Below are 24,080 nucleotides of genomic sequence, written 5' to 3' on the forward strand. Positions count from 1 at the left end.
TTGTTGAACGACTTTAGCTGTACATCAAGCAAGAATGGGAAATAATTCCACCTGAAAAGCTTCAAAAATTGGTCTTCTCAGTTTCCAAACGTTTACGGAGTGTTGTTAAAAGGAAAGGCCATGTAACACAGTGGTAAAAATGCCCCTGTGCCAACTTCTTTGATTGCAAAGAAGTTGGCACAGGGGCATTTTAGAATTTAACTTAGAATTTAATGGCAGCAACACATTGGTGTTGCTGCCATTAAATTCTAAGTTAATGATTATTTACAAAAAAAAAGAAGCAGTTTCTCACTTTGAATGTTAAGTATCTTGTCTTTGCAGCATATTCAATTGAATATAAGTTGAAAATGATTTGCAAATCATTGTATTCTGTTTTCATTTACGATTTACACAAAGTGCCAACTTCACTGGTTTTGGGTTTTGTATGATAAGCAATGCCATTTTTCAACAATAAAGCTAATGAATAATAAGTGCAGGATATAAACATTTTATAATGAATTTAATAAAATAAACATTTTAGGATATATATATATATATATATATATATATATATATATATAAATATATGTACACAGTATATATATATATAATTTTTTTTTTCAGTAGATACCAGACAATACCATACTTTGTCTTCCATATAGGCCCTATTGTACAGTATATCGTACATCATAATGCTCATATTAAATTTGTTCTATAATAAACATAACATTGTTTTAGTAAAGCTTTGTATCGGTGCGGATGTTTCTACCATCATTTCCATGCTTCGCAAGGAAGCTTTTTGCGTATTACTACATGTAACACAGATACTCATTTAATGTATTTGTAGCAAATTGCACTGCATCTACAACACTAATATGTCTAATATTGTGGTTACTGTACTTTGTTTAACAACATGACACGGGCAAGACCTCGTGGCTCATTGTTAGAATCCACAATGGACGGGAAAAACATCTCATTAATTTGACATTAATAATAGAAGTTCTTGTGATGGATATCGGCGTTGCTGTAAATGTTTGCGTCAGGCTTGTCAGTGCGTCTTATTCAGTACACAAAGCTAAGGTTAATTTGCAGTGACGTCAGGGAGAGGAGAGCAAGCGTGTTCTCATCAGCGCAATTTTGTCCAGGTGACATGGACTTCTTGTGCTGGATTAAAGGTCAGGCCCAGCACAACAAAACAAACTATACCTTATATTCACTTGTTTTTGTTTATTTCATTATTTCATTTCCAAAATTATATTAGACTGGAACCCCCCATTAAATGAACTTTGCGATTTACGAACCACAGACCTGAAAAAAATAGGTTTTGTTGGTTACCAAAACAACAACTGAACTTTCTTCAATTTCAGCCACCCTGCCGACACGCACACACACTGTCACTAGCTCTGTGGTGCACTCACAGTTTGAACTGTTGTCGTGTTTTGAGATAAAGATTTTAGTCCGAAAAATACTGGATATAAAATGTACTTTCTCAACTACAAACAGTTTGAATTGAGAGGGGAAGACATTTCATTTTGAGGGGGCCTCCGCCCCCCCGTCGGGCCGGTCTTGTTGTGACTACAGATTTGCCCGACAAAAAAAGACAAAAATCTGCAAGCTGAGTGTGCCACTTTCTTTTCGCTGTGCACAATTCCTATAAAAATGACACTCTTTCTTGCTTTCTGTGCTTCACATTAGCCTTGAGTCATCTTTGAAGCTGTAAAGGTTACACGTTTCTCAAGAGCGCCAACAAGCCTGGTGATTGTCATATGAGGGAGCCAAACCGCAGTCCTCTTTGTTCACACGCTCTCATCGGGTGTCTGTGATGAAGAGTCAATGAGGACTTTGCAGTTATTTTTAGGGCTATATGACTCAATGGACTCGCCTCTCAACAGTTACAAACAGTCCCAATCAAAGTGTCCTTGTAAAAAGGGTTAGGGGATTGTTTCAAAGATAGTAATTATGTTATAAAAGCTTTACAAACACTTATAAAATGAAACGTTTTTCCATTAATTACTGGCGTGCACGCTGTTAAAATTTCTCTTTAAAGTTCACCCCTACGGTAATTTAAATACAACTGTTCCCAAGATTTGAGAAAATAAATGCAGTGCTTTTAGGGGAAAAAAACAAAACATGTTTATGACATTTTGCATTTGCATCAAAATACTGTGGTCCTTGTTTAAAGTTATTATAATTATACAAGCAAGTAAATTGACTGCAATTATTCAGGATAAATCCAAAGTCTAAAAAAAATACAATAATTGTTTGACAGCACAGTTCTTTTGGCTCATAGGACTCCTGAGGCAGCGGACAGGTACCGACAGGCCAAGCGGTGTGCGGCTTCAGCGGTCGCAGAGGCAAAAACTCGGACATGGGAGGAGTTCGGTGAGGCCGTGGAAAACGACTTCCGGACGGCTTCGAAGCAATTCTGGACCACCATCCGCCGCCTCAGGAAGGGGTAGCAGTGCACTATCAACACCGTGTATGGCGAGGATGGTGTTCTGCTGACCTCGACTGCGGATGTTGTGGATCGGTGGAGGGAATACTTCGAAGACCTCCTCAATCCCACCAACACGTCTTCCTATGAGGAAGCAGTGCCTGGGGAGTCTGTGGTGGGCTCTCCTATTTCTGGGGCTGAGGTTGCTGAGGTAGTTAAAAAGCTTCTCGGTGGCAAGGCCCCGGGAGTGGATGAGATCCGCCCGGAGTTCCTTAAGGCTCTGGATGCTGTGGGGATGTCTTGGTTGACAAGACTCTGCAGCATCGCATGGACATCGGGGGCGGTACCACTGGATTGGCAGACCGGGGTGGTGGTTCCTCTCTTTAAGAAGGGGAACCGGAGGGTGTGTTCTAACTATCGTGGGATCACACTCCTCAGCCTTCCCGGTAAGGTCTATTCAGGTGTACTGGAGAGGAGGCTACGCTGGATAGTCGAACCTCGGATTCAGGAGGAACAGTGTGGTTTTCGTCCTGGTCGTGGAACTGTGGACCAGCTCTATACTCTCGGCAGGGTCCTTGAGGGTGCATGGGAGTTTGCCCAACCAGTCTACATGTGTTTTGTGGACTTGGAGAAGGCATTCGACTGTGTCCCTCGGGAAGTCCTGTGGGGAGTGCTCAGAGAGTATGGGGTATCGGACTGTCTGATTGTGGCAGTCCGCTCCCTGTATGATCAGTGCCAGAGCTTGGTCCGCATTGCCGGTAGTAAGTCGGACACGTTTCCAGTGAGGGTTGGACTCCGCCAAGGCTGCCCTTTGTCACCGATTCTGTTCATAACTTTTATGGACAGAATTTCTAGGCGCAGTCAAGGCGTTGAGGGGATCTGGTTTGGTGGCTGCAGGATTAGGTCTCTGCTTTTTGCAGATGATGTGGTCCTGATGGCTTCATCTGGCCAGGATCTTCAGCTCTCACTGGATCGGTTCGCAGCTGAGTGTGAAGCGACTGGGATGAGAATCAGCACCTCCAAGTCCGAGTCCATGGTTCTCGCCCGGAAAAGGGTGGAGTGCCATCTCCGGGTTGGGGAGGAGATCTTGCCCCAAGTGGAGGAGTTCAAGTACCTCGGAGTCTTGTTCACGAGTGAGGAAAGAGTGGATCGTGAGATCGACAGGCGGATCGGTGCGGCGTCTTCAGTAATGCGGACGCTGTATCGATCCGTTGTGGTGAAGAAGGAGCTGAGCCGGAAGGCAAAGCTCTCAATTTACCGGTCGATCTACGTTCCCATCCTCACCTATGGTCATGAGCTTTGGGTTATGACCGAAAGGACAAGATCACGGGTACAAGCGGCCGAAATGAGTTTCCTCCACCGGGTGGCGGGGCTCTCCCTTAGAGATAGGGTGAGAAGCTCTGCCATCCGGGAGGAGCTCAAAGTAAAGCCGCTGCTCCTCCACATCGAGAGGAGCCAGATGAGGTGGTTCGGGCATCTGGTCAGGATGCCACCCGAACGCCTCCCTAGGGAGGTGTTTAGGGCACGTCCGACCGGTAGGAGGCCGCGGGGAAGACCCAGGACACGTTGGGAAGACTATGTCTCCCGGCTGGCCTGGGAACGCCTCGGGGTCCCACAGGAAGAGCTGGACGAAGTGGCTCGGGAGAGGGAAGTCTGGGCTTCCCTGCTTAGGCTGCTGCCCCCGCGACCCGACCTCGGATAAGCGGAAGAAGATGGATGGATGGATGGGTTTGACAGCACTAATCCAAAGACATTTAAATTGTAATTCTATTTTTTTAATTTATTTTTTCTTCTAACAACCAAAAAAATTGGGCTAAGCTTACATTGAAAGGTTGGTCGAGCTTTACTTTCGTGTTTAGATTAGATTAACGCATCAATAACATACAATGAAGATTGTTACCGTAAAATGGCATAAAGATGTTTTACAATGAAATGTGATATTTCTATCCAAATAAATACTAGTACATCAGTTAAGGAATAGGAATATAACATTTTCTGGCAGATTGAAATAGTTTATATTCTTTTGTAAAATGTTCTGGTTGATAGACCTCAATTAAAGAATGTTTAGCACTCTGAATATTACATTTTATTACCAGAAAAGGTTAAACATTTTCATGCAGAGAGATATGAATACCGCTAACTTCTCCAACACGTGATGTACAGAATATCAGAAGCATTTTATTCAGGTAGAAATATCACGGATTACATTAACAAACATCTTTGACAATCAAAGCATGATCATAACAATCCACATTTTGTGTTATTAGTGCATGAAATTTCTATCTAAACATGGTGTAGCTCCTCTCTTCTGAATGCAAGTGCTTCTACAGCACAAATACAAATTCTGTTTTCCTACAAAATACAAAATCTAGCAAGACACCAACATAGCTCAGGTAATTTGTTTTAATGTCATTAAAAGCATCTCTGTCATTTTTGTCCATCCATCCATCCATTTTCTACCGCTTATTCCCTTTGGGGTCGCGGGGGGCACTGGAGCCTATCTCAGCTACAATCGGGCGGAAGGCGGTGTACACCCTGGACAAGTCGCCACCTCATCGCAGGGCTGTCATTTTTGTGTTTAGCTATTTAAGAAAAGCATAATAAAGGTAACAATAACTTGAAAATGATCTGTCTATGGTACACTTTATTGATGAAAAATTATATCTAGGATTAATTGCGATTAATTCTGAGTTAACTATAAACAACTAAACATTTTTATCGTTTGCCAGCCCTAATTAAAAAAAATATATATATTTTTAGCATATATATATATTTATTTTTAAATAAATGTTTTAAACCTTTATTTTTTTGGAATATATTTAAACATGTTTTTAAGACTATGACTATACATACCTTTATTATATTTTTAACATTCAATTGAACAATTATGCATTCAAATAATAAGTTAAATTATATTTCATGTAATTAACGTTAATTTTAATCTCTCTCAATGTTTTGAACCCCTGTTTTAGGCCAGCATCGTATTAAGCAGATGCTTCCTGGGAGAGCTGTGCATTAGCGATAATGTTCCTCATGTTGTGCTTCTTTTGACAGCAAACAATTTGAGAGTGACTCAACAGTGCTTCTGTTGGTTGCTGCCATACAGCGCATTTCAATATTTTAAAGTACACCTGCCACATGGTCGTAAGACAATGACAGTGTTTTATTTGCTTTATTATGCACAAATGAAGTGATTTTTTTCTTTTTCAAGCTTATTTATTGATGATATCCTGTATCTTTGATCCCTTATAGCTGCTACCCTTTTATACTGCAAGTGGCTATAATGTAAAGTGTGAGACATGATTAAATAATGAGCTACATTACTTCCATTTATAACTAGCACAGGGACAAAGCAGTAGAGCTAAATGTGTGTCAAGAAGCATGCTAACCAAGATTGATGCTTTAAAAAGCGATAACAAAAAAAACAAAACCCCAGCATGCATTCATGGATTGTGCCGTTTTCTAATGTTCTTTTCTGCACAGAAGCAGAAGCAGTTCTTTGCTCCTAAATATTCCTCACCATCTGTGCAAATGTGATACTTCTCCCTGAGTACAATGAAGCAGAAATGGAAGATGTGTTTCACATAATCCCCAAATCCATCCAACTCTCACATCCTATCATGCAAATTGCGTACAGTTTGAGAAGGAGAATCCACTCCACCCCCCAATGTACTGTATGCCTTTTGTAAAAAGACACAACTTTATTATGCTTGCATTCGCACCAGGCTCATGGACTTTATTGCTTTTTCTATATCACAAATATTTAAGTAGGAAAATAGATTTAAATCACATTTGTTGGCAAGATTCACCGTTCGTTGTACAGAAGACCAAAATGTGATGAAAAATATTAACATATTTTAATTGCTTGCATCTCTGCTCAGAGCTGGTCAATTCATTAGGTACACAAACACATCTGATTACATTCATCCAACTTTTGAATCACAATTTAAAATCTGATTGATAATAATAATAGAGATGATAATAATAATTTGCATTCTTATCATATTTGTTAGATAAATACACCCATCCATTTCTACCACTTGTCCCTGTTGGGGTCATGGGGGGTGCTGGAGCCTATCCCAGCTGCATTCGGGTGGAAGGCGGGGTACACCCTGGACAAGTCGCCACCTCATCGCGGGGCCAACACAGAGAGACAGACAACATTCACACTCACATTCACACACTAGGGCCAATTTAGTGTTGCCAATCAACCTATCCCCAAGTGCATGTCTTTGGAGGTGGGAGGAAGTCGGAGTACCCGGAGAGAACCAACGTAGACACGGGGAGAACATGCAAACTCCTCACAGACAGACCCCAAGCCCTGGGATCGCCAACATTTATACATATCAAATAAATAGTTCAGTTCAGTGTTGAATGCTAGTTGCTAGCTGACAACATCCCCTTCTCCGTCTCTAATGGTTGTTTCTGTGACTCCTCTGGTGGCCGAGGAGTCCAATGCGTGAGCGACACCTTCTGCCGCAGGTCTGACACTGATGGCCTGTGCCAGGAGAGTCGCAGGGTGCTGATGCACGTTGGTGTCTCCGAGCATGACGTTCTGCAGCAGTGCGATCGTACTTGTTGTCGAAGTGCAGCACGCCATCATTGCAGGTGGCTCGCCAGATGTCTCTGTTGGCTGCAAGGGTTGATGTTGTTGATGTTGCTGAAGGGGTGGCCTTGAGGTGGTCCTTTTAGCGTTTCTTCTGACCTCCCATGCTCCGGCGATCTCTGGCGAGTTGGCTATACAAGACTCTGCAAGGCAGACGGTTGGCGGGCAACCTAATGACGTGGCCCAGCCAACAGAGTTAATGGCAGAGGAACAAGGACTTAATGCCTGCTCTTTTTCTTTCAACGTGAGTTAACTTATGCCACCAACGGAGGCCAGGGATCTGCTGGAGTCGTCAGATGTGGAAGGACTCCAGGAGCTTGACCTGTTGGCTGTAGGGAACCCACGCTTTGCAGCCATAGAGGGGGGTGGAAATGACAACTGCATTGGAGACAGCGATCTTGGTGCTGATGGTGAGGGTCCTGTTGGCGAAGATCTGATCGTTGAGATGACCAAAGGAGGCTGAGGCGAGGTTGATGCAACGCTGGATCTAATCAGACAGGTCGCAGGAGAACGACAAGTTGGTGCCCAGGTAGGTGAAGCTGTGGATTATCTTGTGCAGCTGATGTGGAAGATTGGTGCATTGTCCGGTGGCACACTGGGGAGGACTACAGTCTTCTTGGTGTCGACTATGAGGCCGACCTGATGATAAGTCTTAGTGATGACATCGAGACTGCGCTGCCAGGGTGCAGCTGGGGAAGGCTGCACCATCTGCGTACTGTAGATCAAAGATTATCTCTTGGGAGATATTTATCGTGGCCTGAAGACTTTGGAGGTTGAAGTGACTGCCATCAAGACGGTACTGGAATTTGACACCGTCAACATGTCGGAGGTGCCGGCGTGAGTCGAGGGTGATTGCAACCAGCAACTGGTTGAAGATAACCGGAGCCAGGACGTAGCCCTGCCTCATGCCGACGTTCACGGTGAAGCTGCTTGACTGAGCACCCGCCATGGAGACTCGGAAAAACACATACCATTGTGGAACTTCTGCAGGATTGCAGAGGATACTCTACAACAAGTCAAAGTTTACTGTATCGAAGGCCTTTGTGAGGTCAACAAAGGCAAAGTAGAGAACCCGGTTTTGCTTACAACACTTCTCTTGCAGCAGATGGGCGACTGCGCTCACGCCGGAAGCCACACTGAGTCTCAGGCATGACCAGATCAACGATGTGCTCCAGGAGGCGGTTGAGCATGATCTTGGCCAGCACCTTGCCAGCCACTGTAAGCAGAGAAATACCCCGGCTGTTTCCGCAGTCCACATGATCGCCCTTTTGTTTGTACACAAGAACGATGTTGGCATCCTTCCACTGCTGCGGTAGGCAAACCATAGATACGATGGTGAAGGTGGTAGCCACCATGCTTGAGGAGCTTGGCGGGGATGTTGTCAGGGCTATCCACTTTGTTGTTCTTGAGGCTGCAAAAGGACACCTTAATGTCAGCTCCGGGATGTTTGGGAGCGTCTGTAGATTGTCGATGATGGTGGGGTCGGTTGTGTTGATCTTGTTGAGCAGCTCTCGCAGATGCTCAGCCCACAACTTTTTTTTTTTTTTTTTTTTTTGTCCTGTCCAGCTTCTCAGGCAAATCATATAGTTGATGTAGATGCCCATGTCGGCTGTTCAGATTTACTTTACAAAAGAGAAGTGTAGGATACTTCTCTTGTTGCCTTATTTGTATTTGACTTTATTAAATGTATTTATATTATCATTTAGTGCAGCCGGGCCGGAGCAGGAGGGGATAGAAAGAGAAAAAAAAAGAAGACAGAGGGGGAAATTGTGGGGACAAGAGGGGAATTAGACAGAGAGACAAAAACAACAACAACAACAACAATAGAGCAACATCAGCAAATATGACATGTACAAATATGATGGTAAAAGTAATAGCAAATAAGCAGTTAGCGAAAAATAAAAAATAATACAGAAATGACAATGAGCATTATTACACTACAAATGGATCAATACAAATACCAATAGAAATAGCGCTATTGATAATGAACAATACCAATAATTTACCTTTATTATCAACAATACAGTTGTTTAAATGCAACAATACATATACGTAATGATAACTTGAGATACGAAAGAATGCAGAAAAATGGAGGGGGAGAAAGAGAAGCAACCTACATTAACCTTGTAGATTGTTATAGTGACAATAGGTTAAGCTTTGTCAGTGTGCCATGTGTTACACCCAGTTTACCCTAGGGCAACAACGTTAATATATGTTTGATGAAACGTGATTATGTGCATGAGTGTAAGTATGCATATGTACTTGTATATGTACAGAATGTGTATGTGTTTGTACAATGAGTGTATATGTACAGAATGTGTATATGTGTTTGTACAGTGAATGTATATGTACAGTATGTGTATGTGTATGTTTGTATATTGAATGTGCGTGTGGATGTACGAACATTAGGTAGGTAAATATGTACTGTATTTGTGTATGTATGTGGGAGCGTAGGTACCTATGTACGTATGTGAGCATATGTGAATTTGCATGTACAATACATTCGACTCCCAGAGTGCGTGGGAGCCAGAGCACGGCCCCATCACCCCCGAGAGCCCAACCCACAATCAGGAGGCGTGGTGCCCAGGGAACCAGGGACCACCGCCCCCACGCAGCCAAGCCGGCCAGCGACAGGAACCCCAGAGCCCGACCCACCGTACCGCCCACAAGGGCCAGCAGCAGGCCGCAGACAGACGCAACCGGCAGAGGACAGGGCACAAGAAAAGCAGGGGACAGCCAGACCCCAAGCCAGCGAGAGACCACACCCCACACGGGCAGAAAGGCGAGACGCCCCGCCCGAGGGACCCAGAGACTCCCCGCAACCGGACGGGAAGACCGCCCCCGCCCCACCGGCAACCGGGCCCCCACGAGCCCCCCCCCCACCCCCGGAGAGCGCGGCGAGGCCAGCCCCCGGCCACCCCACCCAAACCGGCCGCCGCAGGACCACCCAGGCACAGGGCCACGGGAACCACCCACCCCACCCGCAGGTACCCCAACGATGGAGATGGAACAACCAGCAACCGCCCCGCCGAGCCCCCCCCCCCGAGGGAGGGGAAAAATTAAAAAATAATATTAATAAAATATATTAAAAAATAAATAAATAAATAAATTAATTAATTATCCTTCCACTGCTGCGGTAGGCAAACCATAGATACGATGGTGAAGGTGGTAGCCACCATGCTTGAGGAGCTTGGCGGGGATGTTGTCAGGGCTATCCACTTTGTTGTTCTTGAGGCTGCAAAAGGACACCTTAATGTCAGCTCCGGGATGTTTGGGAGCGTCTGTAGATTGTCGATGATGGTGGGGTCGGTTGTGTTGATCTTGTTGAGCAGCTCTCGCAGATGCTCAGCCCACAACTTGAGGAAGACAGTTTTGTCCTTGATGAGGGCACCATCTTTGCTCCTGACTGGTTGCGGGGAACTCTGTGTTGGTCCGTAGACCGTCTTGGTGGCCTCAGAGAACTTCAGCATGTCATTGTCATCAAAGCCCTGGATCTCAACAACCTTTCTTGCCCACCAATCATTCTCCATCCACCACAGCTCATGCTGGATTGTAGCACGGAGGATGGTGAACCGCTCTCGGAGCAGAGTATGATGGGTTCCGTAGAAGGGCGTCATGGGCAGCGTTCTTGTCTCGAATGAGGGGCCGAATGTGGGCTGCGCTGTCATCAAATCAGTCCTGGTGGCGGTGGACGAGGTGGCTGAGAGCAAACTTGGATGCATCAAGGAGTGCTAAAGATATATCCTGCTGCTCAGCCATGAGGGCGGCTATGGTCTCCAAAGGGGTGGAAGAAGAATCAGAGGGCAGGGGGTTGGTGATGACGCACCACAGCTCTACTCTGGTGTACTGCACGTACAAATATGTATGAAAACACTCCTACAGACAACACATATGGGACGGTTTAGTAAGTGGAAATAGTTTTAGTTATATTGTAAAACTTGCTGGGAGTGGTCACTGAAGAATCCATACAAGAAGAAACGCTGTGGACGGCTCGAAGACTAAACAGCACTTCGGTTGAAAAAAAAGGCACTACCGCTAAATGGAAGAACACTGTAGTGAGCAAATTCGTCCAAGAGATGGCGCCATAGCACAAACAATAAAACACCCTGTCAATGTTCTTGCATATTTTTTTTAATTAAAATTATTTTTTATTATAGTCGTCAGCGAAGTAAAAGTAGCCGCTCCATCTTATAAGCCAGAATTTATGGTATTTTATTATTATTATGGATTAATATGATATACACATGCATTCATATTTTGTTAATAATGATTCTGAATACATTACAATTATTCTAGTATGTATCTATTTATCATATAATGATGATGATAATAATAATAATAACAATAACATATATACTTATTATTATTATCACTAATAGTACTGTATTTTTTTGTACGTTTAAAAATGTATTTATATATCCTTACATATGTATTTATTTGATTTAATTTAAATCATATATTTAATATTTTTTGGTCATTTATGTATTTACTGTATACATTAAAATGTTTTCTATTAGATTCAGATATTATATAGTTATGTTTATGTTTATGGTATTAGTTTATTTCAAACATGCATATAGTAAACAATATGGTGCGTTACATATATCCAGTTTCTTATTACAACATGTCCAAAAAGGAGTTGGATGAAGTAGGGATAATAGTTTTATGTTTTTTATAGTGTGTTTTAAAAAAAAATATATATATATTATCATTATTATAATTGTTGTTGTTGCTCTCTGTGTATATAATTGTGTTGCATTGTCTCTTATACTACTAGCATTAATACTACTGTCCCCATGCTGCAATGATAACAACATTCTTGCTACAGCACCATACAGTATGATCACATATAGGTTAAATCCAAAATATTGTTTTGTTGTGCATCACATTTAGGCCATACATCTTGCAATAAGCCGCATGTGTGTTCCTGACTCATCAATCAAGCGGTGGGATATTTGTGTTTTCATGATGGATGGTTGTGTTCTATAGAAAAACAATATCTGCGGTAAGGTGTGGAGGTTTTGTGTGTTTACGGTATATATGTGAGAGGGTGAACTTTTCTGTATTCTAGGGGGATATAAATCAGAAAGTCTAAGCATGCCCCTGTAATGTAAATAATAGAAACAGTTTAAGGTGCCTCTTTGGAGTTGGTGGTACTCAAACTTTTAATATATTTATTACTATTATTGTAATTAGTATGTGCAACTTGCATTGCACCTCATAGAAGTATATTATGTACACAATGTATAATATTGACTGCAAAGTAGTAGCGTGTAGTTATTGTATAATGCACAATGTAACTACTTTTTACTTACTATGTTTTTGCATCAGTGGATATAAACCTCAACTTCTATTGACTTCCAGTCTGACTATACTATGAGAGCGAAATGATGCACGACCTCTACTGACAAACGTGTTTCTTGGCGGCATATACTGTGAAAAAACAACAACGTAGGCACAGTATCCTGCTGTAGGAAAGGTATACGACTTGGATTATTTCCAAACTTGTGGAAGAAAACACCACATTTATGCCTTTTTTTATGCACACGCATTATACAGTATATGCCCTATGCTTGCTGCACATGCACTGACCTCTTTGCCTGTGTGTGGTGTGTGTTTGTGTGTGTGTGTGTGTGTGTGGATGTAATGGATTTAATTTATCATCATCCACACTGCAGACATTATGTTAAACATGCAGAATACTTTACAGAGTTTACAGCCGCAATTCAAGTCGAAAAAAGCGTACCTTTTGCTAACGTTGGCACCTGAACGCATCACACATCAGCTGCACACTTCCTCTCACTCCTATGCTGTTCTCTGAGATTACACTAGAACACCAGTAAAGTGTCATTTTATGATAATTCCTGCTCACACCTACATGCTAATTTCAATAAATCACACAATTAGCATATTCGATGTGCGGTAAGAGACGCTCTTCTAGAGAAGTGACCTTGGAAGGCTTTCGTTTCCTGATACAAACCGAAAAAATTAGTTGCGGCGCTCGCTACTGGAGAGGAGAGCTGCAGCAGACTTCAGTAATATGTGGCTATTAGTTCTATTGTAATTGTATTTTATGAGACTGACAGCTGTATTCACAGGAAATATACTGGAAGTAAATGGCGGTGACTCTTTAAGAAACCCCTGCTGTATGCGTTTGGAACAATATGCTAAAAAAGCTACTTTCTGTTTCATGTAACACACTCAAAAATATCTTTAAACACTCAAAACATATGCATGAATTTAGTTGAAACCACCTTAAATAGATCATGTATGACGTTACACAGAGACTTTGTAATTAAAGTCAAAGCCTTTCTTGCGTATACAGTAGTCCCTCAATTTACAAACTTAATTTGGTTCTGTGATGGCGCTCCTAACACTTGTATTTCCATACACACAATTATTCATACATATAAACATACATACGCGCACACATAGGTACCTAAAAATACAGTTTTTGTGGCATGTGGTAGGAGATATCGAACACTTTTCTTTCCCCCTGGACCTATCAATCTTTTTGTTTCCTCTTCATATTGTCATGTTCTGTAGTCATTTTTTGTTTGGTTATGTTCTGTTGGTTTTTGAACTCCATAGTTCCTGTTTTTTGGTGCACTCTTGTTTGTTTTGGTTGCCATGGTGGCATATGATTTTCACCTGCTGCTGGTGTTCGGACTCACGCACCTGTCACTAATCATGTCATTATTATTATTTAAGCCTGTAGTTGCCAGGTAGTCGAGCTGGCGACAATACTCTGTGCTCTGTTTAGCTCTTGATACCATAGTTTATGCTGCTCATTTCATACTCTGTATCTGCTCTGTTCATGTTCGTTTCATGCCATAGATTCCTGCTCTGTCAAGTAAGTTTTTGTTTATTAATGCCACAGTTAGTGACTTTTGTTTCATGTCCATAGTCGGCCTAAGTGCTAGTTTTTGTTTCCGACGCTAAGTTTGTGCCTCCGCTGTGAGTGCTTTTTGTTTGTACCCCTTTATTTAGTCGAAATTAAATCATGTATTTACCTTCAAGCCATGACTGGTCTGGTCCGATTGCATTCCGGGAAAACAATCCTCGCAGCAAGCTGCAAGATAGTCCACGTCATGACACATATGAATTTTGGAAGTTATCTGGACTGAAAAATAAACAGATGACTATTGAACATATTAGATTGAACTGAACTGTTGTATAATCGGATAAGCGGAAGAAGATGGATGGATGGATGGATGAACTGTTGTTGTCAATGTAGTCTTTTTGTTTATTGTTCAAATGTGATTACAAATCTCTACCTTACTTCCAAAAAAACAATATCACATTATTTCTTAATATCCAATTATAAACTTACTTGAACGGGGTTAGTGCGTCTGCCTCACAATACGAAGGTGCTGAGTAGTCTGGGGTTCAATCCCAGGCTCGGAATCTTTCTTTGTGGAGTTTGCATGTTCTCCCCGTGACTGCGTGGGTTCCCTCCGGGTACTCCGGCTTCCTCCCACCTCCAAAAAACATGCACCTGGGGATAGGTTGATTGGCAACACTAAAATTGGCCCTAGTGTGTGAATGTGAGTGTGAATGTTGTCTGTCTATCTGTGTTGGCCCTGCGATGAGGTGGCAACTTGTCCAGGGTGTACGCCGCCTTCCGCCCGATTGTAGCTGAGATAGGCTCCAGCGCCCCCCGCGACCCCGAAGGGAATAAGCGGTAGAAAATGGATGGATGGATGGATGAACCGCATTGTTGTTGTTTTTGTCCTCTATGCACACTACACATGGTCACAAAGATTACTGTGTTTTCCGGACCATAGGGCGCAACGGATTACAAGGCGCACTGCCGATGAGCGGGTCAAGTCAGGTCTATTTTCATACAAAAGGCGCACCGGATTATAGGGCGCATTAAAGGGGTCATTTATATACATATTTTTTCTAAATGTAAAACACTTCCTTGTGGTCTACATAACATGTAATGGGGGTTGTTTGGTCAAAATGTTGCATGGATTATGTTTTACAGATCATCTTCAAGCCGCTTTCTGAAGTCGCTTCCGGATGCACCGTTTTGAGGTCGGTCTTATTTACGTGGCTCACCTTCGGCTGCGTCTCATCACCGTCATCTTTGTTGTAGCGGTGTAGCGTGCAAGGACGGGAGTGGCAGAAGTGTCAAAAGATGGAGCTAACTGTTTTAATGACATTCAGATTTTACTTCAATCAATAACAGAGCAGCATCTCCTCATCCGTGGCTCACTAGTGCAATAACAAGGCCGGAAATGTGTCCCGTGAAAAACCCTCCGACCAGAACTCTCTAATGACTAAAGTTCCTTGGGTGAATAATGTAAACTCACTACACCGGTATATTTTAGCGCTTTCATGGCGAGTTTACTGACAGATATAAGTAAGAACTTTACACTACTTTATATTAGAAATGGCAACAGCGGAGGATGAATGTCACAAGAAGATAGGGAAAAAGAAGAAGCTTATCGACTACGGCGTCACCACGGACTACAAAGGCGTAAGCGCGCACATTTTCAGGACTTACGCAGATCCCAAATACAGATCAGCAGGTACCAGAAGGTAAGAAAAGTTGCTTTTGTACAAACCCTGTTTCCATATGAGTTGGGAAATTGTGTTGTATGTAAATATAAATGGAATACAATGATTTGCAAATCCTTTTCAACCCATATTCAATTGAATAGACTGCAAAGACAAGATATTTGATGTTCAAACTCATAAACTTTTTTTTTTTTGCAAATAATAATTAACTTAGAATTTCATGGCTGCAACACGTGCCAAAGGAGTTGGGAAAGGGCATGTTCCCCACTGTGTTACATGGCCTTTCCTTTTAACAACACTCAGTAAACGTTTCGGAACTGAGGAGACACATTTTTTAAGCTTCTCAGGTGGAATTCTTTCCCATTCTTGCTTGATGTACAGCTTAAGTTGTTCAACAGTCCGGGGGTCTCCGTTGTGGTATTTTAGGCTTCATAATGCGCCACACATTTTCAATGGGAGACAGGTCTGGACTACAGGCAGGCCAGTCTAGTACTTGCACTCTTTTACTATGAAGCCACGTTGATGTAACACGTGGCTTGGCATTGTCTTGCTGAAATAAGCAGGGGCGTCCATGGTAACGTTGCTTGGATGGCAACATATGTTGCTCCAAAACCTGTATGTACCTTTCAGCATTAATGGTGCCTTCACAGATGTGTAAGTTACCCATGTCTTGGGCACTAATACACCCCCATACCATCACAGATGCTGGCTTTTACAATTTGCGCCTATAACAATCTGGATGGTTCTTTTCCTCTTTGATCCGGAGGGCACAACGTCCACAGTTTCCAAAAACAATTTGAAATGTGGACTCGTCAGACCACAGAACACATTTCCACTTTGTATCAGTCCATCTTAGATGAGCTCAGGCCCAGCAAAGCTGACGGCGTTTCTGGGTGTTGTTGATAAACGGTTTTCGCCTTGCATAGGAGAGTTTTAACTTGCACTTACAGATGTAGCGACCAACTGTAGTTACTGACAGTGGGTTTCTGAAGTGTTCCTGAGCCCAGGTGGTCATATCCTTTACACACTGATGTCGCTTGTTGATGCAGTACAGCCTGAGGGATCGAAGGTCACGGGCTTAGCTGCATACGTGCAGTGATTTCTCCAGATTGTCTGAACCCTTTGATTATATTACGGACCGTAGATGGTGAAATCCCTAAATTCCTTGCAATAGCTGGTTGAAAAAGGTTTTTCTTAAACTGTTCAACAATTTGCTCACACATTTGTTGACAAAGTGGTGACCCTCGCCCCATTCTTGTTTGTGAATGACTGAGCATTTCATGGAATCTTCTTTTATACCCAATCATGGCACCCACCTGTTCCCAATTTGCCTGTTCACCTGCGGGATGTTCCAAATAAATGTTTGATGAGCATTCCTCAACTTTATCAGTATTTATTGCCACCTTTCCCAACTTCTCTGTCACGTGTTGCTGGCATCAAATTCTAAAGTTAATGATTATTTGCAAAAAAAAAACGTTTATCAGTTTGAACATCAAATATGTTGTCTTTGTAGCATATTCAACTGAATATGGGTTGAAAATGATTTGCAAATCATTGTATTCCATTTATATTTACATCTAACACAATTTCCCAACTCATATGGAAACGGGGTTTGTATCACTAAGCTTTAGCTTTGTTGTAAAAATCTCCTTCCAAGTCTGTCCCTGACACCCGCATTTCAGGCTGGACGCTCTGGAAACACTCTGTGGAAACGCTCCCCACCCACACTGCTTGGTGCCTGGTTTGACCTGCTCCGACTTAGATTACCATAGTAACTAATTAGATTACCATAGTAACTAGTATATCATGCAAAAGCGCATATTCCAGCCATTGAAAACATGACTGCACATCATAATGGCAGCTACAGTTTCCATCTTAAAGATCTAAAAAAATGATTTGGGAATGTCCGGCGGGGCGGAGAAAAAAGCTCAACGGGCCATAGTTTGCCCAGGTCTGCTATAAACAGTATTTAAATCGAGTTTTCTGACCTTAAATAGTTTTTAATGGGGGTGAAAACTATTTTAATCAAAATAAATCACTTAGTGCCACATAAATGACATGCATTCAAGTAAAACGTCTAAAAACGTTCCTGAATGACATTTTGACAATACAATTGTATTTGTGTACAACTATCGGGGTCTTTTCTGTTTGAGAACACCTGATGGTTTTGAGTGACATTTAAAATGAGGACATTTAAGTTCATGCGATACAAACAAAAGCGTCATTCTATTGTTTTCTTCGTTTAACCAAAATGTTCCAATGCTACGCTATCAAAGTATTGAATATTACTAAACTGGAGCCAGATGGTGTAATATTCACACTTTAATCGTCCAGATCATTACACAGGTTCTTGTTTGGGTCGTGATCACAGTGCTCGGAGTGGTGGTGGTGGTGGGCTCTTGTGTCAAAGCGAGCGTGGAGGAGGAAATGATGTGACCACAGAAACATGTAAGAGATGTAACGCCAACGCTGTACTAGTCGTCTGACCTCAAACGTTGAAGATTTCTTTTTCGAGGTGGTCCAACAATGTAAATGTCAACTTGGGACAATATCAGAGCATCTAACATCAACATAGCTTAAAGTGGAGTCTGATCATAATCCAACGCTGGTTTTGCCTCCGGCTCTGTAATGAATGTCGCTCAAGCACGGCTAAACATTTTGGACATTTTTTCCACTCCTGAAAGAACTGTCACAGCAGCAACCATCTTGTCACATCGACTTTATTCCAGGACTGCGGAACATGGCCGGGCTGTGTCCCCGCCCACCCAGTAGTGACGTGCGATACAACTGATTTTCTTTTCCGATCCGATCCAATACCGAGTCAAATTCAGGCTGCACCAATCTGATAGACACGTTTGTACAAATACTTAATGTGTCTGCTAAAACTTTAAAAAGTTATGTGTTTTCAAATAACATTAAAAAAAACGATACAAATTTAAGAAAAAAGAGCACAAAATCAGAACATAACGAGAAAAAGCAGAAATGTTAATAATTCATGATAATATACATAGTCACCTAATAGAAAAAGCTGACAAAATATCTGTTTTTAGCATTTAAAAAAAAGTTTAGACACCCCCTGATCTAAAATATCAAAAGCCCTCAAAATTGAAAACAAAATACACTCATATATACATATATATACAGTATATATATATATATATATATATATATATATATATATATATATATATATATATATATATATATATATATATATATATATATTATTTTTTTTTTTATTATTATAAGAGTCCTCCCTTAAGACATTTTAGCAAAACAAAGTTTTCAAAAAATATAAATTTTCTGTCATTCACAGGTTTTGTTGGGACTCCTGTTGAGGTTTTGAGACATGTCCTACAACTACAAGACCAGTATTGTGCTGTTGAAGCAAGACCTTTTATTTATTTTTTTGTGTACGGGACACAAAGACATTTCAGCGAAAAAAAGTTTTCAAAAAATATACATTTTCTGTCATTTACGGGTTTTGTCGGTACTCCTGATGAGGTTTTGAGACATCTCCTCCAGGATCAGTATTGTGCTGTTGAAGCAAGACCGTTTTTTAAATGTTTGTGTAAGGGTCCCCCCTTACGACATTTTAGCGAAAAAAAGTTTTCAAAAAATATACATTTTCTGTCATTTACGGGTTTTGTCGGCTCCTGATGAGGTTTTGAGACATCTCCTACAACTACAGGACCAGTATTGTGCTGTTTAAACAAGACGTTTTTTAATTTTTGTGTAAGGGTCCCCCTTACAACATTTTAGCGAAAAAAAAAGTTTTCAAAAAATATACATTTTCTGTCATTTACGGGTTTTGTCGGGACTCCTGATGAGGTTTTGAGACGTCGCCTACAAATACAGGACCAGTATTGTGCTGTTGAAGCAAGACCGTTTTTTACATTTTTGTGTAAGGGTAATGAATGAATGTGCTTACGACATATAAGCGAAAAAAAGTTTCATTTATCATGGACGGCCCTGCTTATTTCAGCAAGACAATGCCAAGCCTGTTACAACAGTGTGGCTTCATAGTAAAAGAGTGCGGGTACTAGACTGGCCTAACTGTAGTCCAGACCTGTCTCCCATTGACAATTTGTGGTGCATTATGAAGCCTAAAATACCACAACGGAGTCCCCGGACTGTTGAACAACTTAAGCTGTACATCAAGCAAGAATGGGAAAGAATTCCACCTGAAAAGATTTTAAAAAATTCCCAAACATTTACTGAGTGTTGTTAAAAGGAAAGGCCATGTAACACAGTGGTAAAAATACCCCTGTTACAACATTTTAGCAATGTGTTGCTGCCATTAATTTCAAAGTTAATGATTATTTGCAAAAAAAAAACAAGTTTCTCCGTGCAAACATTAAGTATCTAGTCTTTGCAGTCTATTCAATTGAATATAAGTTGAAAAGGATTTGCAAATCATTGTATTCTGTTTTTATTTACGAATCACACAATGTTCCAACTTCACTGGATTTGTATATTTGTGTGCTGTATATCAACAACGTGACAACACGCCACAGGTTGGACCATATGACCATACATGTGGATGTAAATGAGCATTTCCATGGTCACAGCCGGTATATACACAAAATCCTCATTTAAATAGGGCGGCCTGTACCACTTTGGCACTTGTTATCAATTATACACCCAGTCTTAGTAGATCACCCATGAAATGTTATAGTTTACACACGCTATTTAGCAAGTGTTATTTGGATCTAAGTAGATCAGGCCTAACACATCCACTTTTATTTAATTAGCATGAAACATTCTTTCTACAATAGCACTTTGAGTATTTGTCATTGCTGCTGGTGAACGGAAAGTACAAAATCGTACATCTATTGAGACTGTTCAAATAGATGCAGGTGATCTTTGACATCACCCACGCAAATTAGTCATCCTGCACAAAACGGCGCAAAGTTTCATTTATTGAGAACATGCTTTTTTTAAAAAAAATCATTGGCAGTGAGCTGATTTCAATAACGATACCCCGACAATGCTGTGTACCAGCAGAGGACGATTTCAAGTATTTAAGCTAGAACTCCCCCTGATGAATTGGCATTAATCTGTTTTGCAGAGTAATTATAGCATATATTCTAACGTAGTTCAAACGAAACAATGCCACTCCTTCATCTCATACCCCGCAGGCTCATGCTGTTATAAGAATGTCTGATTAAATTACTTAGGGGAAAGCACAAAATAGCAGACAGCAGACAGCCATCATGTCCCAGTGCATGTCCTGTACACTTAATGACATTTATGTGGGACACTTTAGCATACAATGGTACAGTTTGGAATGACAAAACCTGATCTAGCTTGTGTCGAATTTGCATATTTGGCCATGACATATTTGCATGCAATTGCAATGGATGCTATAGGAGAGAGTAATAACGTTGGAGACAACTAGTAAAAAGTATGAAAAGCAATACCGTATTTTCCGGACTATAAGGCGCACTTAAAAATCCTTTTTTTTTCTTCAAAACTCAACAGTGCGCCTAATGTAAGGAATATGTTTGGTTGAGCTTACCTACCTCGAAGCAATTTTATTTGGTACATGGTGTAATGATAAGTGTGACCAGTAGATGGCAGTCAAACATAAGAGAGTGTAGGCTGCACCGTTTGATGTGCTTCAACATACGAGTATTATTATGGTGTGCGTATAAGGTAAGACATAGTATCTGGCCTTTTGTTTCGCAATATTATGCAAAAGCAACTTTTCTTACCTTCTGGTACCTGCTGATATGGATTTAGGATCTGCATAAATCCTGAAAAATTGCGCACGTCCGCCTTTGTAGTCCGTGGGGACGCCGTAGTCGATAAGCTTCTTAATTTTCTCTATCTTCTTGTTATGTGACATTCATCCTCTGCTGTTGCCATTTCTAATATAAAGTAGTGTAAAGTTCTTACTTAAATCTGTCAGTAAACTCGCCAGGAAAGCGCTAAAACATACCGGTGTAGTGAGTTAGTATTAATCACCCAAGGAACTTTTAGTTATTAGAGTTCCATTCGGACGGTTTTTCACGTTACACATTTCCTGTGTTGTTGTTTCCGGATGAGAAGATGCTGCTCCGTTATTGTTTGAAATAAAGTCTGAATGTCATTAAAACAGTTCACTCCATCTTTTGACACTTCTTCCACCCCCGTCCTTGCACTCTACCAAAGAACCACCATTACATGTTATGTAGACCACAAGGAAGTGTTTTCCATTTAGAAAAAAAAAAAATATGACTCCTTTAATGCGCCCTATAATCCGGTGCGCCTTTTGTATGCAATAGACTTGACTACACCCGCTCATCAGCAATGCGCCTTATAATCCGGTGTGCCCTATGGTCCGGAAAATACAGTACAGTACTGTATACATTTTAGATTTGTCTCATAATTATGATAGAAATTGCTGTTCATTTTGAATGAATGAATGAATGAATGAAATAAGTTTATTTCGGTCATATAATCAACCATCAACCATTTTGTGTGACCAGTTTAAAAGTATAGATTATACATATATAACAATCATACACATTTACACACAAAAAGAAAAGAAAAGAAAAGAAAAGAAAAGAAAAGGCATGACCGAAAAAGGAATAGGCTGAAGCCAAGGCTTATATTTGCCTATCCTATACCTCCACTGAAAATAAGATTACCTGGAACATCAACATTAAAAAAAAAAAATCAATGGGATGAAAGTAATTGTTACTATATTTTATAATTTTCAATTATTTCACCTTTCAATGTTTTCTTAAACCTTAACAAAGAACTACATGTCTTCAGCTCATCACTGAGCTTGTTCCACCATTTAATTCCTGAAACTGAAATACATTTGTATTTTATATTCGTTCTTGCTTTACCAATTTCAAAAATCAATATCCCCCGTAAATTATAGTTTTCTCCTCTTAATTGAAATAACCTAAGAATACAAGCTGGAAGGCTGATGTTCTTTACTCGAAACATGATTTCCATTGTTTTTAAAAACACAATATCTGAACATTTTAACACATTAGAACTTATAAATAATGGATTGGTATGTTCATAGTAGCACGCTTTGTGTATTATTCTAATGACCCTTTTTTGAAGTTTAATTATATATTATATATATATATATTCTAGATACGTAACCTGAAAATGTTTGAAGGAGTCTAAAAGAGATAAATGGTTTTACATTGAATGATGTGTACCTTATAATCCAGTGCGCCCTATGGTCTGGAAAATACGCATATAAAGGAACTTTTTTTTTCAAATATCACAAACAAGAAAGAGCTAAATGTGAGGGATTTTGGGTGGGGAAGATGCACACAGCATTCGCAGGGATGTAACGGACTTAAATTATGACCAATGTATGATCCTGTAACTACTTAGTATCGGCTCAGTACCCAAATTTGAGGTATCATCCAAAACTAATTGCAAGCATCCAAACATCAGAAGAATAAGTGATTATTACATTTTAACAGAACTGTAGATAGAACATGTTAAAACAGAAATTAAGCAGATATGTAAATGAACAAGTAGATTAATAATTAGTTTTCTGCCGCTTGTCCCCTCATAATTCTGACAAAATAATAGAATGGAAAATGACACAATATGTTACTGCATATGTCAGCAGCCAATTTAGGAGCCTTTGTTTGATTACTTACTACTAAAAGACTAGTTGTCTTGTATGTTCACTATTTTATTTAAGGAAAAATATGTTCTTGGATTGCAATAAGAAACATATGTTTAATGTACCGTAAGATTTTTTTTGTTAAAATAAAGCCAATAATGACATTTTTTGTGGTCTCCTTTATTTAGAAAAATATCGAAAAGTATTGAAAAGTATCTAAATACATTTTGGTACCGGTACCGGTATCAAAATATTGGTATTGGGACAACCCTGTATATACAGTCGCGATCAAAAGTCGACATACACTTGTAAAGAACATAATGTCATGGCTGTCTTGAGCTTCCAATAATTTCTACAACTCTTATTTTTTTGTGATAGAGTGATTGGAGGACATACTTGTTGGTCACAAAAAACATTCATGAATTTATTAAGGGTCTACTGAAAATGTGACCAAATCTGCTGGGTCAAAAGTATACATACAGCAATATTAATATTTGGTTAAGTTTCACTGCAATAAGGCGCTTTAGGTAGCCATCCACAAGCTTCTGGGAAGCTTTTGGTTGAATTTTTAACCACTCCTCTTGACAAAATTGGTGCAGTTCAGCTAAATTTGTTGGTTTTCTGACATGGACTTGTTTCTTCAGCATTGTCCACACATTTAAGTCAGGACTTTGGGAAGGTCATTCTAAAACTATAATTCTAGTCTGATTTAGCCACTCCTTTACCACTTTTGACGTGTGTTTGGGGTCATTGTCCTGTTGGAACACCCAACTGCGCCCAAGACCCAACCTCCGGGCTGATAATTTAGGTTGTCCTGAAGAATTTGGAGGTAATTCTCCTTTTTCATCGTCCCATTTACTCACTGTAAAGCACCAGTTCCATTGGCAGCAAAAGAGGCCCAGAGCATAATACTACCACCACCATGCTTGACGGTAGGGATGGTGTTT

At 40.7% G+C, this 24,080-nt stretch overlaps 1 protein-coding gene across 1 annotated transcript in view; it reads right to left on the bottom strand.

Annotated features, from left to right (window-relative positions):
- Window positions 1-24,080, bottom strand: part of st7l (suppression of tumorigenicity 7 like) — a 101,260-nt gene that overhangs the window by 74,843 nt on the left and 2,337 nt on the right. The window contains exons 2-3 of the mRNA XM_072912850.1: window positions 14,353-14,517; window positions 14,033-14,091 (exon numbers count right to left, since the gene is read on the bottom strand). The gene's annotated coding sequence lies outside the window, so the exon portion shown is untranslated. The remainder of the gene's footprint in view (window positions 1-14,032; window positions 14,092-14,352; window positions 14,518-24,080) is intronic.

The sequence above is a fragment of the Nerophis lumbriciformis genome, linkage group LG03 (genome assembly GCF_033978685.3).
Source record: "Nerophis lumbriciformis linkage group LG03, RoL_Nlum_v2.1, whole genome shotgun sequence".
Classification (NCBI taxonomy): Eukaryota; Metazoa; Chordata; class Actinopteri; order Syngnathiformes; family Syngnathidae; genus Nerophis; species Nerophis lumbriciformis.